Source organism: Tenrec ecaudatus, chromosome 15 (assembly GCF_050624435.1).
Source record: "Tenrec ecaudatus isolate mTenEca1 chromosome 15, mTenEca1.hap1, whole genome shotgun sequence".
Lineage (NCBI taxonomy): Eukaryota > Metazoa > Chordata > Mammalia > Afrosoricida > Tenrecidae > Tenrec > Tenrec ecaudatus.
The window spans coordinates 105,736,042-105,747,886 of record NC_134544.1 but is presented as its reverse complement, the minus strand read 5'-3'; the positions used below and the strand labels follow the sequence as shown (position 1 = coordinate 105,747,886).

At 43.2% G+C, this 11,845-nt stretch overlaps 1 non-coding gene across 1 annotated transcript; it reads left to right on the top strand.

The window, feature by feature from the left end:
- The first annotated feature begins 3,998 nt into the window (after positions 1–3,998).
- LOC142428473 (U1 spliceosomal RNA) lies at positions 3,999–4,162 on the top strand. The gene has a single exon (XR_012780369.1). It is a non-coding gene; the product is annotated as a U1 spliceosomal RNA (small nuclear RNA).
- Positions 4,163–11,845: the final 7,683 nt, after the last annotated feature.

Here is an 11,845-nt window from a genome sequence, read left to right as displayed (position 1 = left end):
TGTTCTCCGAAGTTGAACATTCTGAATTTTTCACATTTCCAGTTTGTCTAGTACTTAGTTGTCTTTCAGTAAAGATTGATGGAATGAATACATCTGATCTCAAGCAACTGAAATTAGCAGGCCTTACCACCCTTGTGTGTCTGTGTTTTGCTTGTATTTATATTCTTTTTATATTTTCACGGTCCTATTAAGCAACTACCAAAGTTGTGTTCATTCATTATTTTCACACCCAAACTGATTTCTATAGTAACCGTGTTTACCATTTGGATTGTTTACACAATTCTAAAATAAAGAAGTCAGTTGTTTTCAATGGAGACGAGAAAACTTTTCTCGATATTCAACAGGAACCATTTTATACTGAAATGAAATTTCCTGATTGTGAAAAATCCAGTAGTATGAAGTCACAATGCATTCAGCATCAGGAATCTGACAAAACTGAGAAACCACGCATAGGTGATAAATGTGGGAGAACCTTCTTCAAGGAGTCTTTCCTCTGTGAGCACCACTTCAGTCATATTCTAGATAAGACTTATGAATGCATTCAGGGTGGGCAAGGGTTCGACAAAGCATTCAAACTCACTGTACATTATCAAATAGCACATAAAGGACAAAACCCATACACAGGGTTGGAATATGGCAAAGCTTACCACAGTAATACATATTGCGAGGAACATCAGAAAACTCATGTGGTAGGTACCCCCTGTGTATGCAGTGAATGTGGGGAAGGATTTAACAGGAACAGTGATCTCACTGCTCATCAGCAAACTCCTACTGGAGAGAAACCCTATGTATGTCATGATTGTGGCAAAGGTTTCATTCAGATAGCACATCTCAAAATTCATCTACGAAGTCATACTGGAGAAACTCCTTATGTATGCAGTGAGTGTGGTAAAGCTTTCAGTCAGAAGCAATGCCTAACATCACATCAGACATTTCACACAGGAAAGAAACCGCATATATGTGGTGAGTGTGGAAACACCTTTATCAGGAAGACCAACCTTACTGTTCATCAGCGAACTCATACGGGAGAGAAACCCTATGTATGTGGTGAATGTGGAAAAGCTTATACCTGGAAGAATATTTTCACTGTTCATCAGTGAACTCATACTGGAAAGAAACCCCATGTGTGTGGTGAATGTGGAAAAACCTTTATCTGGAAGAAGAACCTCAGTGATCATCAATGAATGCCTACTGGAAAAAACCTAATATATGCGATGAATATGGTAAAGCTTTCAGTCAGAAATAATATCTTACAACACATCAGACATTTCTTTTTTTTTTAAACAATTTATTAGGGGCTCATACAACTCTTATCACAGTCCATACATATACATACACCAATTGTATAAAGCACATCTGTACATTCTTTGCCCCAATCATTCTCAAAGCATTTGCTCTTCACTTAAGCCTTTTGGATAAGGTCCTCTTTTTTTCCCTCCCTCCCCGCTCCCTCCACCCTCATGTGCCCTTGGTAATTCATACATCGTTATTTTGTCATATCTTGCCCTATCCGGAATCTCCCTTCCCCCACTTCTCTGCCGTCCCTCTCCCAGGGAGGAGGTCACATGTGGATCCTTGTAATCAGTTCCCCCTTTCCAACCCACTCACCCTCCACTCTCCCAGCTTCGCCCCTCACACCCTTGGTCCTGAAGGTATCATCCACCCTGGATTCCCTGTGCCTCCAGCCCTCATATGTACCAGAGTACAAAGTCTGCCCTATCCAGCCCTGCAAGGTAGAATTCGGATCATGGTAGTTGGGGGGAGGAAGCATCCAGGATCTGGGGGAAAGCTGTGTTTTTCATCGGTACTACCTCGCACCCTAATTAACCCATCTCCTCTCCTAAACCCTTCTGTGAGGGGATCTCCATTGGCCAACACTTGGGCCTTGGGTCTCCACTCTGCACTTCCCCCTTCAGTCAATATGGTATACACACACGCACACACACACACACACACACATATACATACATACACACACATATATATACACACATATATTTTTTTAATTTTTTGCATGATGCCTTATACCTGGTCCCTTTGGCACCTCGTGATCACACTGGCCAGTGTGCTTCTTCCATGTGGACTTTGTTGCTTCTGAACTAGATGGCCGCTTGTTTATCTTCAAGCCTTTAAGACCCCAGTCACTATCTCTTTTGATAGCCGGGCACCATCAGCTTTCTTCACCACATTTACTTGTTCACCCACTTTGGCACCAGCCATTGTGTCGGGAGAGTGAGCATCATAGAGTTCTAATTTAATAAAAGAAAGTATTCATGCATTGAGGGAGTGTTTGAGTAGAAGCTCAAGGTCCTTCCGCCACCTTAATACTTAACCTATAAATATAGACCCATAGATCTATTTCCCCATCCTCCTGTATATATTTGCAAGTACATGTCTTTGTCTAGACCTCCATGAATGCCCTTTGACTCCTAGCTCTTTCCTCCATCTCCCTTGACTTGCCTCCTGCCCTACTACCATGCTTCGTCGCCACCTGGGCGAGAGTATACCTCTTCTCTAAGCAACCTTACCCTTGATCATTTCCCACCATGCCTGCCATTCCCCCCTCTCTACCGTTTTTTTTCCTCCAGATAGTTCTTCAACCCTGTCTTATTCAGACAGACCTGTGGAGACACTAACATGCTGAAAACAAGACAGAGGAAAACAAAGCAACAGTATACAACCAGACAACAAAACAACAAAAACAAACCACAGACAAAGAACAAAACAAAACACTTCACAAAAGAAAGGCTTGTAGTTAGTTCAGAGATCATTTGCTGGCCCTTAGGAGCGTTTTCCAGTCCAGTCTGTTGGGGCAGCACGCCCTGGTCCCAAAGTCCACTTTCAGCATTCCCTGGGGACCTTGCCACTCCATTCCCTTGCTGTTCCGCTGCAGTCCCCCAGTGCTTTGCCTCGGTGTGATGGGATCAGGTCTGGTGTAATTCTCACACGGTGTCTCCGGTGCTGTCCCCTGTATCGCCCTTAGTCACTGAGTGGCATCATTTCTCATAGTGGGGCCAGCCATGTTGTTCTCTCTGTGGACTGGCTGCTCTACTCAGGAACATCCTCCTCATGGCCTGGTGGGCCAGGCTGTGTTCCACTCTCTCCTCCTGCCCCTTCATCTGCTCCCATGTGCTCTGATCAGATATGTCCATCTCCCAGAGCTGCAGAGTCAATGTAGTCCTTTGGAACAAATTCTTTTCGGGGGAGGGCAGGAATCCACTTCATTTATGGTGCTGGGGCCAGCTTCCCAGATGTCTCCACTGGTTTCCTAATCCACGCCTGGATATTGCATTCACACCTTGCGGCACTTGGTTGAAGTCTGGTCCCACTTTCCCTGTGGAGATATAAACAATACCCTCCCCTTGGGTGGATTAGTGCCCCATGCCCCCACTACCTTTTTCTTCCTTATATTCATCCTTTTGTTTTCCTTTCCCCCCCTCCTCCACCATGGTCTACCATGTGCATGCCTGGTTTTGGTCTGGTCTCTACCATACTACACAGTCTTTGCCTCAAAAATGTTTGTATACAGTAGCTTTTTCCCCTATGCCACTTTTGCTTTTTAAAAAAATTTTTTATTCTTACCTCAGCGGGCTTATGTTGTACTTAAAAAAAAACTACAGGTATCAGCCTCCTACCACCTCCCCCTCCCTGATTGCTTAATCAAAAGAGTTAACAGAAAATTCACCTTTGAATAGCCCCATATTTCTTATTCATAAAATCAAAACATGACTGAGTGATTATAAAAGGAGAAAAAGTAAAACTTAAGCACATATGGGTGTTTTTAGGTATGTATTATTTAGTTTGTTTCAAACTAGAAACAATCTTTAGGCACAAGGATTTATAATTCACCGTAGTCCAAGTTACATGGGACATAGAAAAAACATTCAGATGTATTGAAAATGACATGCTGTGTGGGTTTTTGGTTAAGACCAACAACAGCAAATTAGAATAATAAATTCTATCTTGACAAAGAGTTTAGATAATTTTCAGATACATGAATACTTACCTGGCAGGGGAGATACCATGAGCACGAAGGTGGTTTTCCCAGGGCGAGGCTTATCCATTACACTCCGGATGTGCTGACCCTTGCGATTTCCCCAAATGTGGGAAACTCGACTGCATAATTTGTGGTAGTGGGGGACTGCGATCATGCTCTCCCCTGTTATTAAAAAAAAGAAAAAAAAAAGTTCAGATACATGATCTCTGTATTAGCATTATCTGCATGGACTGCGTTTAGAAGAAACACATCATTAGAAAGATCTAGTATCTTTATTTTTAAAGTTATATGTTTTATTCCTGAATTACGAAGTTACATTGGTCAAAGATACAAAATGTTCTTCATTCTCAGAGTCCTACTGCTATTGTCATTGGAAACAGCTCTTTAAACGATTCTTACTAGATTTTAGATTGACCAATAAGCCCCAAAACTATTGTGCCCTCCACTTGCATTGCTGGTGGAACTTTCAGCAAACTATCCTACTCAGGCTTCTTTCAAGGTGTTTGATGTGGTTTTCTGCCACTGTATCCCTGGGGAATAAATATCAGCCTATGAAATCAGTAAGGTTAATATAGAAAGGAAAGAAACACAGGATAAATAAAACACTATTTAAAAGTCAAACAAAACTTTAATAACGTGTTATATAGTCATGACACTTAAAGCAACCTGGTACAATGGTATATATGAATAGCAGTGGATTAGAATTGATAACCTAGATATACAACCAGGTACGTATAGACAACCTAATCTTTGATAAAGGACTAAAACACATTAAGTGGAGAGGAGATATCCTTTTCAACAAATGATGTTGGAAAAATTGGATTTCCACCTGCAAAAGAATGGAATAAAGTCCATACCTCATGCCACATACAAAAATGAACGCATGATAAATCCAATACCTACATATAAACCCTAGATCATACAGCCAGACAATAAAAATGTAGGGACAAATTTGAGGGCAGTTATACAAGATATAAACACACTATGGCCATAATAAAAATATTCACATTATAGAAGACAAAATAAAGAACTGGGAGCTACTAAAAATACATTAATGCACATCAAAAGCCTTCATCTATAAATCCCTGAGGACCAATAATGAGAGTAGCCATACCAGGAGGGGAAGGGGATGGTGGAGTAGAAAGGGGGAATCGAACACAATGATCTACATATAATCCTCTCCCTGGGGGTCGGACAACAGAAAAGTGGGTGAAGGGAGACATCTGGCAGTTTAAGATATGACAAAACAAGAATAACCTATAAATTATCAAGGGTTCGTGAGGGAGGGACAGTGAAAGAGAGGAAAATGAGATGATAACAAGGGCTCAAGTAGAAAGAAATGTTTTGAGAATGATGATGGCAACAAATGTACAAATGTGCTTCACACAATGATGTATAGATTGGGATAAGAGTTGTACGAGCCCACAATAATATGACTAAAAAAACCAAAACAACTTCACAAAGAACACTAGGATACAGTTAATTCACACTTCCTAACTTGTGTATGTCTGCATGAATGCCTGATTGCAAGTCTCACTCTCTATTATTTCATTCTAGTCCATTAGGCTAAATAACCGCTTCTTGACTTTTTATAATAAAGCTTACATTTTAAATATATTTAAGAATGAAATCTAAGAGAATCATAGAATAATTAATGCTTTTGGTATTGTTCTTTGACAGGTGTGGCTTTGACGGGTGACCAGCTATTCCTCACCTCTCTTGACTTTCATTATAACTAAGAATTTCCCCTGTGTGACTGATTTTTAGTGGAATTTTCTCAAAGAACAGGTCCAGTCAATCCCGAAGGATCTAGGTTGCTGACTCCTACCTTTGAGTGACTCATGGTCTCAAGTCTAGCATTTCCACATAAAAGAGCTTGTTCCCCTTTAATACAGAAAAGAGAGACTTCTACTCACATTGGTAGAGTCATGGTGAACTACAACCCAGAAAAGCAGGGAATAGACTTCCAGCAAGATGGCGATGGTGTAACACATACCAGAGGGACTCCACAGGGAAATTCAACACTGTTGGAATGCAGGAGGAATATCATAAAGATAAGTAGGCACAGACCGATGGGGTTTTGAGGGGCTGGGGGCTTTTGGCTTACCTCAGTGGAGGTCGCTGGGGCTTCACCTTGGTCCCGCCACTGTCTCTGCTGGAGCCGGGACCATGTGGAGCCTGTAGGGAGGCTTGGTCTCAACACAGCCACAGTTTTTCACCACCAGCCTCAGGGGAGGGACTAAACCCATGGGGCTCCTCTCTGTCCCCCCCTAGATCTTGGAGGGCTGCACAGGGAGGGGGCCTCTTCTCAACACAGCCACAGCTTGCCGCATGCTGCCGCAGAGCAGGGACTAAACCCTGCAGCTCCACACTGGCAGGGATCTAACCAAGCTACATTGTTGCTTTGTTTCCATCTCTTCACTATATCCCCTCCCCCTGCTCCCATGCATCCAGAGCTTGCTTGTTAACTTTTTTCCCTCCTCTTTGCCTCTTTCTTGGTCACTCACAAGCTATTGCTAACCTCCAGACCACTTCCCTTAGCCTAGGGCATTTACACCTGTGCCACACCCAGCTAGGTGAGCTCCACCCTGTGTAGCTAGGGAGGCTGGGAAAAGGCCTGCTGACCCCCACAAGGGGATACTCTGCTCAACTTATTTTTTTCTGCTCAACTTCTTCCTGGGGAATTCCTGCCTGTGTGCCTGGGGTCACAAATTAAAAGAGGGACCAGATTTTAACCCGATGCTGCAAGATGTGAATCCAACATGCCCGCCTGGAGTGAGAAATCAGTGAAGAGGTCTGGGGGGCCGGCCCCAACCCCAACTAGTAATGGGACATTTGCCCCTCCCCTCAGAAGAATTTATATCAAAGGATGACACTGAATCTACAGTTCTGGAAGAGGGACATATCTGATCGGAGCACATGGGAGCAGATGGAGGGGGAAGAGGAGAGAGTGGAGCACATCATGGCCCACCAGGCCAGGAGGTCGATGTTCCCAAATAGAACAGCCAGTCGACAGAGAGGACCACATGGCCAGCCCCACTATGAGGCATGACATCCCTCACTGACCCATAGCCCTACAGGTGACAACACCAGAGATACAGCGAAGTAATTGCAACCTATTGGATCCCGCCACACCGAGGAAAAACATTAAGGGGTGTAACAGAACAGCAAGGGAATGGAGCAGCAAGGTCCCCAGGGAATGCTGAAGGTGGACTTTGGGCCCAGGGCATGGTGCCCCAAAAGACTGGACTGTAAAACACTCCTAAAGGCTAACAAACAATCCTGGAACTAACTACAAGCTTTTCTTTCTTGCATTTTGTTTTTGTCATTGGTTTGTTGTTTTGTTGTATACTGTTGCTTGGTTGTGCTCTGTCTTGTTTTTGTGAAAGTTACTATCTAAGCAGGTCTGTCTAAATAAGATAGGCTGGATGAACAATTGCAGGAGAAAACAAAGGGACCGATAGTTACGAGGGGACATGGGAGAAGGGGAGGTGGGGGGGGGGGAAGGTAGTGGTATTAATAAACCCAGGTACAAGGGAACAACAAGCTATCCAAATCAGTGGTGAGGAGGGTGAAGGGGATCTGGTAGGCTGGGACCAAGGGTAATGTAACTAAGAGGAATGGCTGAAATTCTGGGTGGGACAGCATGATAGTGGGACAGGAGGGAAGTCAAAGGAAACAGAGGAAGTGCTGGGAGGCAGAGGGCATTTATAGAGGTCTAGGTAAAGGCATGTACATATGCGAAAATATTTATACATGAGGATGGGGAAATAGATCTATGTGCCATATTTATAGGTTTAGTATTAAGGTAGCAGAAGGACATTGGGCCTCCACTCAAGTACACCCTCAATGCAAGAATACTTTCTTCTATTAAATTGGCATTCTATGATGCTCACGTTCCTGGCACAACCACTGAAGACAAAGTGGATAAACAACTAAATATGGGGAAGAAAGCTGATGGTGCCCAGCTTTCAAAAGAGATAGTGTCTGGTGTCTTAAGGACTTGAAGGTAAACAAGCGACCTTCTGGGTCAGAAGCAATAAAGCGCACATTGTAGAAGCACACCAGCCTGTGTGATCAGGAGGTGCTTAAGGCATCAGTTATCAGGCTTCAAAGGAAAAAAATCATATTGTATTCTCACCTCCCTGACATAGCTGCTGAAGACAAATGGGTGCATAAGCAAATGTGGTAAAGAAAGATGATGGTGCCTGGCTATCAAAAGATATAGCATCTGGGGTCTTAAAGGCTTGGAGGTAAACAAGAGGCCACCTAGCTCAGAAGCAACAAAGCCGACATGAAGGAAGCACACCAGCCTGTGAGACCACAAGGTGTCAAGGGATCAGGTATCATCAGAACAAAAATATCTCACCATAGTGAATGAGCGGGGGAGTGTGGAATGGAGACCCAAAGCACATTTGTAGGCCACTGGACATTCCCTTACAGAAGGGTTTTGGGGAGGAGATGAACCAGTCAGGGTGTGATGTAGCAACGATGAAATATACAACTTTCCTCTAGTTCCTAAATGCTTCCTCCCCTCAACCCACGCCCACTGTCATGATCCGAATCCTACCTTGCAAGTCTGGCTAGACCAGATGATGTACACTGGTACAGATGGGAACTGGAAACACAAGGAAGCCAGGTGGATGATGCTCTCAGGACCAGTGGCATGAGTGGAGATACTTGTAGGGCAAAAGGAGGGTGGGTTGGAAAGGGGAAACCTATTTCAAGGATCTATATGTGACCTCCTCCCTGGGGGACAGACAACATAAAAGTGGGTGAAGGGAGACATCAAACAGGCCAAGATATGACAAAATAATTATTTATAAATTATCAAGGGCTCATGAGGGAGAGGGGACTGGAGAGGGAGGGGGAGAAAAAGAGGACCTGATGCAAACGGCTAAAGTGGAGAGCAAATGCTTTGAAAATGATGAGGGCAAAGAATGTACAAATATGCTTTACACAATTGATGTTATATATGGATTTTGATAGGAGTTGTATGAGCCCCTAATAAAATGATTTTTAAAACAATGAGCTGAGACTAAGGGCTCAAGTAGAAAGCAAACGTTTTGAGAATGATGATGACAACGAGTGTACAAATGTGCTTGATACATGGATGTAGATAAAGAGTGTGATAAGAGTTGTATGAGCCCCCAATTAAATGATTGGGGGAGGAAGCAGGGAAGAGTTACATAAGGACAGACATTGACCTCTGGTACAGTGATCGTCCTGCACGGCGTTGACAGAATATCTGCTTTGATCTTCTTTGACAATATGTTGCTGACCTTGCTTGCTAGATTCTGTGAGAACACCTGTCTGATCTTCCTTGAAAGATGTCGCTGATCAACCTTGCAAGCTCCTGAGAGAAGAGCTGCTCTGATCTGCCTTGCAAGATTTTGCTGATCTACCTTGTAAGATGCTGGGAGACCTGCCCAGATCTTCCTTGAAGGATGTCCTTGATGTGCCTGGCAAGATGGCGATAGACCTACTAGGGTCTTCCTTGTAAGATGTAGCTAATCTTCCTTGCAAGATGCTGGGAAAATCTGCACTGATCTATCTTGCAAGCTGTCACTGATATTCTTTAAAAGGTGTTGACAGAAGACCTACTCTGATCTTCCCTGATGTGCCTTGCAAGATGCTAACAGAAGCCCTGCCACGATCTTCAATGCAAGTTATGAGAGAAGACCTGCTCTGATCTGCCTTGCAAAATTTTGCTGATCTTCCTCTCAAGATGCTTCTGATGTGCCTTGCAAGATGGTGACAGAAGACCTGCCCAGATCTTTCTTGCAAGTTGTCACTGATCTGCCATGCAAGATGCTGACAGAAGACCTGCTCTGATCTGCCTTTAAAGGTATCCCTGGTCTTCCTTAAAAGATGCTTAGAGACCTTATCTGATCTTCCTTTCAACATGCTGCGAACTGCCTTGCAAGATGCTGATTGAAGACCTGCTCTGGCCTTCCTTGCAAGATGTCCCTGGACTTCCTTTATAGGTGCTGAAAGAAGAGCTGCTCTAATCTTCTGGCGAGATGCTTCTGGTGACCCTTGAAATATGGTGATTGGCCCCTAATAAAATGTTTAAAAAAAAAAAAGAAAGATGGTGATTGAAGACCTGCTCTGGTCTTCCTTTGCCAAGATGTTGCTGATCTTCCTTGCAAGATGCTGTTAGAAGATCTGGTCTTATCTTCCTTCCAAGACGTCGCTGATATGCTTTGCAAGATAGAAAACCTGTTGTGATCTTCCTTGAAAGATGCTGATGATCTTCCTTGGAAGATGCTGATTAAAGAACTGCTCTGGTGTTCCTTGCCAAAATACTGCTGTTTTTCCTTAGAAGATGCATACAGAAGACCTGCTCTGATCTGACTTGAAAGATACCGCTGATCTTCTTTAAAAGGAGCTGAGAGAAGACCTGCTCTGATTTTCTTGCAAGATGCTTCTGATGAAAGAAGACCTGCTCTCTGATCTGCCTTCCAGGTATCCTTGGTCTTGCTTAAAAGGTGCTAAGACCTGTTCTGGTCTTCTTGCAAGATACTTCTAATCTGACTTGCAAGATGGTGATTAGAAAATCTGTTCTGGTCTGAGTTGAAATACGTTGATCTGCTTTGCAATATAGAAGACCTGCTCTGATCGTCCTTGCAAGATGTTGCTGATATTCTTTGGAAGATGCTGATGGAAGACCTGCTGTGGTCTTCTTTGCTAAGATGTCTCTGATCTTCCTTGCAAGATGTTGTGAGAAGACCTGATCTAATCTTCCTTCCAAAATGTTGCTGATATTCCTTGCAAGATGTCGCTGATCTGCTTTGCAAGAGAGAACACCTGCTCTGATATCCCTTGTAAGTGAAATGCTGATCATCTTTGCAAGATGCTGAGGACAGTCTGTTAGAAATGTTCCGCTGTGCACATGCACATCTACTTACAAGGTGTTTGATCCCAGGTCTAGCCTCAGCAGGCCAATGGGTGGGTCAAATATTCTCCCTCTTCCTCTCTGGCAACTTTTGGGAAGATATGGGTTGGGTTCACTTCTCTTTTCTCCATTCTTATGTTTTGAAAGGTTTGTAGGAAAAATAGGACTTTTATCTGTATTTCATAATTATTGGGAGCCATCCCAGCCATGCTGTCTAGCAAAGGTACAGCCTGGTGGAAGAAGCTTCTGCAGAGGAGAGGTTCTCAGAGAGGGTTTCCAACATCCCTCAAATATTTGCTGCTGTTAAATCCACTCTTGAGAATTTTGTGCATTGTCATGTTTACCGCACCTGGAACCAATGCGAGGGCAGTCTTGAGAAGTATGAATGAAATTAGATCTAAAACTTGCTTCAATATGATGGTGCTTTCCACACCTGAGGCATTGAGAGGCTTACACAACAAGACATCTTTGGGAATTCTGAGAAAGATATGTGGGAATTGAGTGAGGAAGAAACCCAAAAGTTGAGGTTAGAGGAGAAATAAAACCCATCCAAAAAACCCTGGATTCCATCCAGATTAGGTAGTGGGGGACTCTTTTGCCCTCCGTGATATAGAGAACCAACTGATGACCCTATATCTTGGACAGGGGCTTAGATAGAAGGAGAAAGAATGGTTAACATTAATAGGAAACACATAAAAGGGGAAATATTAAGTATTTGGCAAAGAATCAGATGGTTTGGCTCTTTGGTGCCTCAGGAGTATAAAAAACAAAAGAAACATAGGTAGACAATGAAACAGTTACCATGGGAAAGTTTATAAAGCAAAATATGTAACACTGAGAAGCATTTAACTATGTTTTTAGATATTAGGCTTTGAAGTAGCACATGAGGTAGATTCATTGTTAGCCAACCAGGAAACGAATATTGTGCAAAAATGATAGGGCAGTGAGTA